The sequence below is a fragment of the Globicephala melas genome, chromosome 12 (assembly GCF_963455315.2).
Source record: "Globicephala melas chromosome 12, mGloMel1.2, whole genome shotgun sequence".
Taxonomy (NCBI): Eukaryota; Metazoa; Chordata; class Mammalia; order Artiodactyla; family Delphinidae; genus Globicephala; species Globicephala melas.
In genome coordinates, this window is record NC_083325.1 from 14,552,426 (window position 1) to 14,560,272 (window position 7,847).

The 7,847-nt window shown below is 44.8% G+C and overlaps 1 pseudogene; it reads right to left on the reverse strand.

Annotated features, from left to right (window-relative positions):
- Positions 1-3,435: 3,435 nt before the first annotated feature.
- LOC115842493 (BTB/POZ domain-containing protein 9-like) lies at positions 3,436-5,491 on the reverse strand (annotated as a pseudogene).
- Between the last annotated feature and the right edge of the window lie 2,356 nt (positions 5,492-7,847).

Here is a 7,847-nt window from a genome sequence, read left to right on the forward strand (position 1 = left end):
CTAGGAGGTGGGTCAAAAAGGATCTTGCTGTGATTTATGTCATAGAGTGTTCTGCCTATGTTTTCCTCTAGGAGTTTGATAGTGTCTTGCCTTACATTTAGGTCTTTAATCCATTTTGAGCTTATTTTTGTGTATGGTGTTAGGGAGTGATCTAATCTCATACTTTTACATGTACCAGTCCAGTTTTCCCAGCACCACTTATTGAAGAGGCTGTCCTTTCTCCACTGTACATTCCTGCCTCCTTTATCAAAGATAAGGTGACCATATGTGCGTGGGTTTATCTCTGGGCTTTCTATCCTGTTCCATTGATCTATCTTTCTGTTTTTGTGCCAGTACCATACTGTCTTGATTACTGTAGCTTTGTAGTATAGTCTGAAGTCAGGGAGTCTGATTCCTCCAGCTCTGTTTTTCGTTCTCAAGATTGCTTTGGCTATTCAGGGTCTTTTGTGTTTCCATACAAATTGTGAAATATTTTGTTCTAGTTCTGTGAAAAATGCCAGTGGTAGTTTGATAGGGATTGCATTGAATCTGTAGATTGCTTTGGGTAGTAGAGTCATTTTCACAATGTTGATTCTTCCAATCCAAGAACATGGTATATCTCTCCATCCTTTCTTGACTCCACTTTAACTGATTGGATTTTTCCCTCTCTTTCCATTTGTTTTTCTTACTATTTTTTAAATGGCTATTTGAGAAATTTTAACACAAATATTTAACAAAGTCCAAAGTTAGTATGCATGCTAGTTTGGGTTGCCTCCGAAGCAGAACTTGAGGTAAGAATTTGGGTAAAATAGTTTATTGGGGAGATGGCTTGAGTAAACACTGATAAAGGAAAAGGGAGATGAGACAGGGAAGGGAAGGACACTAATCAAGGGTCTCTATTTTTGTTACCAACGTGGCCAACTAGAGCTAAACCCCAATAGGAAGCTCAAGGAGACAGTGTAGAATGTGTGCCAAGGAATGCAGGAGCTGGAGTATTTATCAGCTAACTCCTATCAGTTCCTAGTCGAGGGTTTCTTTTGGAGACATTAATTCCTCAGCACTTCCAGCTTGTCCTGCCCATGTACAGGGGAGCTGTAATGGCCAGAAGAAGCCCTCAGGAAAAGGTTCAAATGTTTCCAGTTATAAGTTAAGCTAGAGTCCAGAAATGGTAAAGCCCAAGGCTATACAGGCAGGGCATTGATAGCACCTGCACAGTTACTATCTTTACCTTCCTTCCCAAAATACAAAGGCCTTAGAATGCTTTAACTCAAACTACTCTCTCCCAAATTATATGCTATCGCTGTCCAGAATTTTAGTTCTTTTTAACCACACAAATTAGAGATTACGATGATGATGATTTTACATGGTCGAGTGTGTATTTAGATTTCTCCATATGGTTATAATTTTTATTGCTCATTTTTCATTTCTAACACCTTTGATTGTTCTTCTGAGGTCGTTTTTATTTTTCCTGAAGTATATCTTCTGAAGTTCTATCAGTCAAGGGTCTGTGGGTATAAGTCCTGTCTGAAATGTCTTTATTTTGCTCTTGTTTTCAAATGAGAATTTCCCCGGATATAAAATTCTACACTGACAGTTTTTTTCTCTTCATGTTTTGAAGATATCATTGAACTGTTTATTGGCCTCTGTTTGTGTATTGAGAAGAGAATTGAATTCCCAATTCAGTTTGTCATTCTTGAATTTAGTCACATGACCACACCTAGCTATAAGTGAGGCTGGGAATTACAGAACTTTAGTAGGTTGAATTACCTTCCCATTAATTTATTTATTTGCTTTTTTGTTTGTTTGTTTGTTTGACTAGCAGAAAGACAACCTTCCTGTTTAATCATGCAGTTTGAAGATATCCTACTATTCCAATACTGATAAATCACTCACAGCTATGTCACACTAGGAGGAAACAGCTGACCCACTGGCTCTTTGTACACCCAAGATGAATGTGTCTTTAAGACAGAAAGGACCCCCAGTCGGCCCCACCCCCTCCTCCAAGAAGTGTGTGCAGAGGACCTGATCACAACAGCCAGCCAAGGGGAGAACTCTGGAAATTAGCAAAAACCGGACACAATCTCATGAAGTTAACACAGGGCGGTTAGCACTGGGTTGGAAATTACTCAGACACACAGAGCCAGATCAAGTGACAACTGTCAGATGAGATCGTTTCAGTGAGGATTAAGAGGTAAGCTTCTTAGAACTGATTTTTTTTTTCCAATCCCTGGCTGAGTATTATGGTCTGGGGAGAAAACAGCAACCACTGATCACCACCGTGCGTGTGGGAAAGGCCCACTTTTGCGTTCCTGACACCAGCTGGCAGGAAGGCTGACTCCACAGGGCTCCACTAACCTGTGGCAAGTCAAGGACAGGTCCAGCCCAACCAGAATTTGGTATACATTCATCTATCTGTACTTCTGAACATTAAATTAGCTGGTGGAATAATCACTATTTCCTGTCAACCTCCCAAATTTAAAGGCTGGATACATTTCAGGAATGACAGGTTAATAACTTGGCAGTTCAAGTGATTATTAACTCCAGTGTCCACAGATTGACTTGCTTATTGTGTTTTGTTTTGTTTTGTTTTGTGGCCTCTCCCGTTGCGGAGCACAGGCCCAGCGGCCACGGCTCACGGGCCCAGCCGCTCCGCAGCATGCGGGACCCTCCCAGACCGGGGCACGAACCCGCGTCCCCCGCCTCGGCAGGCGGACTCTCAACCACTGCGCCACCAGGGAAGCCCGCTTATTGTGTATTTTGTTGAACTTCCTCAAAGGAGTTTCCTTGTCAGACCAGGTGCCATGATTAACGGCATCTGTGCCTCATTTAGGAGACGCGCACCATATTTCTCAGCTCCACCCCACGCTCAACCGTTCAGACCTAAGGAAGGAAAATTACAGCATCAAAAGGGATTAAAACAAGCGATTTGCTGTTGGAGCCTTTCAAAAAGATCTGGAACACCTATGATTCAGCAAATGGAGAATAACTTTAAGAAATAAAAAATCATTTAGTTGCCAGGACAATGTGCTCCATAAAAGTAAACACTCTATGGAAACCCATTTCCTAAAGGGTGCCTCCAGGTAATGAAGGTTTAATATATGCTCTTCCATTCCCGTGTTCATATGCCATTTTTATATTCCGACTCGGGCCTGTCTACTACTTCTTTCCATGCCCTTTGTGGGGTTAGATTAGAGAGGTAGGGTGTTAATAGGGGACTTGATGAAGATTGAAGACCCACTTTCTCCCCCTGGAGACCAGCCTGATTTGAACAAATGGAGGAGAACAAAGCAGCCCTTCTGTGTCCTTGGAAGGAAACCTGCTCTGTGTCCGTTTCTGCAGCCAGGTCTGCTCCTCCCAGGGAGGGATGGGGGGTCGTCCACAGGGATCCCGGCTCGGGGAGGACACGGCTCCTGCGCCATCTGGGCCCACCCGAGTCACTCCACACGTGCACCACCTTCATCGGTGCTGCTGGATGGCTGAGTAGGAGTTGGAGCCTGGGCTGGAAGGCAGTGAGTTGCCGCTGGGGGCCTACAGGACATGCAGGTTGAGCTGTTGACTGGCCAGGCTGGTGTCCCCTGTCCCCAATTCCTCACTGTTTTCCTCCTTCTGGCAGCTCTGCTGCTCAGGACACTCAAAGTGGACATAGCAGAACACCTTGTTTGCAGTGTTGTGTGTTCCAACGATTCGGATGAAGGAGGTTGGCTGTCTTTCAAAAGTTACTGATTGCCAGGATTTGCAGGTGACTTTAGTTCTTTCGGCTACCGTGGTCCACTGCTGCTGGTTGGTGGAAACCTCAACATAATAGCTGTAGCTCTGATCTTCACAGTCCCACAGTAATAACCACATTGACCCGATCATGTATGGCTGTGACAGTTGAACCCCGATTGTACCACTTCCCAGCTGATGACATGTATAGCCAGAATCCCAATCAGAGCTCTTGGTGTCCTCGTTCAGCAAGGTATTTTGGCCCCGACTGACCCCTTCAATCACACTGGCACAATCAGCAATTGTTGCAACGTTCTCCATGGGCACTATCAGCCCCTCCTCCAGAGTGAAGGTTTTGTTTGTAAACATACATTCAAGAGCCACAATGTGAAAACTCTTATTCACTGTGTTATGAGTCCCAACTATCTGAATATACCTGTTGACGTGGGCTGGAAGATATAACTTTTACCAAGAACGACCCAGATATTGTGAACGATCAATTACCCTGATCCAATCAAGTTCATCCATTGACACTTCAATGGAATATGAGTGAGACCGGCTATCTCGGTCCAACAGGAATATCCGAATATGATTGCTAATGGACGGCTGACACGGCTTAATCTCGATGCCAGAACGGCAGTCATTATCAGTCAGATGCCTAGAAAATCCATGATCCAAATCATAATCTTGGGTGGCACCCTCTGATAAGACAGACTTCATCTGCCCTTTTTCCATCTGGGCTCCATACTTCATAGTTGCAATGTTCTCTTCTGGTATGAGCATGCCTCTATAATTGAGGTCCATGTCCCGGCTCTCTGATTGAACTTTAATAGTATCTGGAATGGCATCAGGGGACAACAGTCCCAAAGGCCTCACATCATTCAGAAGTTCAGTGAGGCTCATCAAAGGCAAACACACAGCCTGCATGATTTCAGCATGATTCTCCTTTGAATTATGCTTACACAAGTTTAACAAGGCTAGGAAAATATCTTTTTCGGGAGCTGCAAATGAATCTTTTAATACGACGTTTAAAAGTGCTGTTTTAGAAAGGGAGAGGAAGGCTTGGCTTGAGAACACCTCCTGAACATTTCTGTCCACAAACGTGCTGCACATGCAAGTTAACTTGGGAAGTGAGTAGAGACTGGAAACATCAAAAGTCATACAGACATTCTGCATGTTAAGTATGGTGCAGAGGTACTCAGAGGTAGAGTCCTCCAGCTCTGGAAATTCATATTATAGCCAGGCTCAAAAAGTCCAGCAGCACCTCCTCCTTCTTTTTTTTTTTTTTTTTTTTTGCTGTACGCGGGCCTCTCACTGTTGTGGCCTCTCCCGTTGCGGAGCACAGGCTCCGGACGTGCAGGCTCAGCGGCCATGGCTCACGGGCCCAGCCGCTCCGCGGCATGTGGGATCTTCCCGGACCGGGGCACGAACCCGCGTCCCCTGCATCCGCAGGCGGACTCTCAACCACTGCGCCACCAGGGAAGCCCGCCTCCTCCTTCTTATCTGTCAGCCTCGCCTGCCTAGTGTATTGAATAGATATATGGAAGTAGCATTGCGACTTCTGCAGTGGTGTCCTGGAGAGGGATTTTGACTTCAGGCTGAGATTGTCACATTCCACCATATAGTAATGCTCCAAAATATTGGCACCTGACTGCTAAAATTACCCTGTGGGCAAGAAAACATTTCTTTTGCACAACAAATGTGACATGGCCATATTCTTCCCCAATCAACAAGGCACGAATATGGTCAGAAATATGGGCACATGGTCAGTTCCCCCCACTTCAGCAAAGCGCCAAAGAGGGTGGCTGTTACTCGTCTTGTAGAACAGTTGATAGTCGTGGATCCCCACAATGTTCCTCTGAGACCTCACCGCCCTCACAGACGCCTCTTCCACCCATTCCGCACCCCCATCGTAGCCACGGCCCCCTCCTCCGCCGTCCTCGCCACCCCTGCCTACCTTCCCATTTAAATTTGTGGTTCTGACATAAGGAAAAGGAGGACAACGGCTCCTGGCACAGGCAAGTAGCAAATCTCTATCACAGTCTGTCTTTTGGCTGTTAAACATCCATTTTATACTCCCTTCCCACATCTAGAACACACTCATCTTCCAAAAGAGAACCCTCAGAGGTCTCACCCTCTGACATCTAGCTCGAAGTCCTTCTTTTCAGGCTCAGATGTGACTCTTCATGTTCCAGTGACCTATAAACTAAATGACAACCCATCTGCTAAACAACCATTGAGAATAGGTTTTAGTGGTTAAAACTCTCATTCAAAAAAGGGGGGCATGGGCAGCACACAGCCGTCACTGGTCTGTAGCAATCACCAAGTGCAGTTGAGTAGGATAGCGGAGACCTCCAGCCCTGGCAGTAGGGTCCGCTGCCTGGTTCACTGCCAAGTTCTCTGGGTCTTTTATCTCATCACCCCACTGCTTTATAGCCCATGGTTTCCTTTCTCAAGGTCCAAGGTGGCTTCTGGAGCTCCAGCCCTCACACCTATGTACCAGTCGGTTGGATGGTACAAGGAAGGGAGAGATGCTAGAGGACATAAAGGTCCTTTGTGGCTGTGGCTCAGTTTCTTCCCTGTCTCTCATCCTCCGTGGCCACCTCTGTGTGGGCACTGGAAGGTCTGCTTCTCGGAGCCTCATTGTCTTCAGTCTGCTTCTGCTGGTGCAGACTTGGGGTGTACAGTGTACTTTGGAGTGGTTTGAATTAACTCTCACAGGTTATATCAGGCCAGTCTTGGGATTTTTTTGGCAGTAAAGTTCCATTGAAAACTTAGTAGACTTCCAGACTTTTTTGCTTTCACTTGGAACCAAGATTGTTTCTTTTAAGCCTCAAGACCATCATCTTTCAGTTACTGTCTCTGTGCTGTCCATCCTTCTCCCTTTGAAATACTCTATTTCATGGCTTCCAAGGCACAAATTTCTTTCTTTTCAGTTTTATTGAAATGGAACATATTTACATAAAAGGGTGCAATTTACAGTATGCAGCTTGACAAATTTTCACAAACTGATCAACCCTATGTGACCGACACTCAGCTCAAGAAACAGAACACTACCCGGAGTATAAACCTTCTAGCTACTGCTTGCCTCAAGGGTAACCACTATCCTGACTTCTAACATCATAGATTTGCTTTGTTTTGCCTACTTTGAAATTTATAAAAATTATATATAAATGGAATAATCAATATATGATTTTGTGTCTGGATTGTGTTGTTCAAAGCCCTAAATGTGGGTATCAACCATATTATTTTGTGTGGCCATAATTTGTTTATTCTTATCGTTGTGTAGTATTCCACTGTGTGAATATACCACAGGTTATTAATTTATTCCACTACTGATAGGCATTTTGAGGTAGTCACCAGTTTGGAGCTAGTACAAATAGTGCTGCTATGAATATCCTTGTATTTATATTTCAGTGAATTTATATACATATTTCTGTTAGGTATTGTCTCAGTTACCTATGGCTGCATGACAGTCTCATTTTAGTATACTCATTGATTCTGTGGGTAAGGAATTTGGATAAGATACAGAAGGTACAATTTGTACTCTGCTCTATCTTGTCTGGGGCCTCAGCTAGGAAAACACAAATGGCTGGGGGTGATTCAATGGCCAGGGGCTGGAATCTTGTGGAGACTTCTTCCCTCACTTATCTGGTGTCTGGGCTGGGATAACTCAAAGACTGGGCTAAACTGGAACTAGACTTCAGGGTACTTGTCCACAGTCTCTCCATGTGGCTGAGGCTTCCTTACAGCATGGGGGCCTCATGTAGTCAGACTTCTTACCTGGAGACTGGGAGCTCTAAGAGAAAGTATTCTAGCAATTGAAATGGAAGCTGTAAGACCTTTTATGAACTGGCTTCAAAAGTCACACAGTGTCAGGACTTCCCTGGTGGTCCAGTGGGTAAGACTCTGTGCTCCCAATGCAGGGGGCCCGGGTTCGATCCCTGGTTGGGGAACTAGATCCCACATGCATGCCACAACTAAGAAGTCCAAGTGACGCAACTAAAGATCCCGCACGCCACAACAAAAATCCCACTTGCCGCAACTAAGATCCGGTGCAGCCTAAATAAATAAATAAATAATTATTTTTAAAAAAAGTCACAGTGTCACCAACACCACACTTTATTGGTCAAAACAGTCATAAACCCTCCGTGATTCAAAGG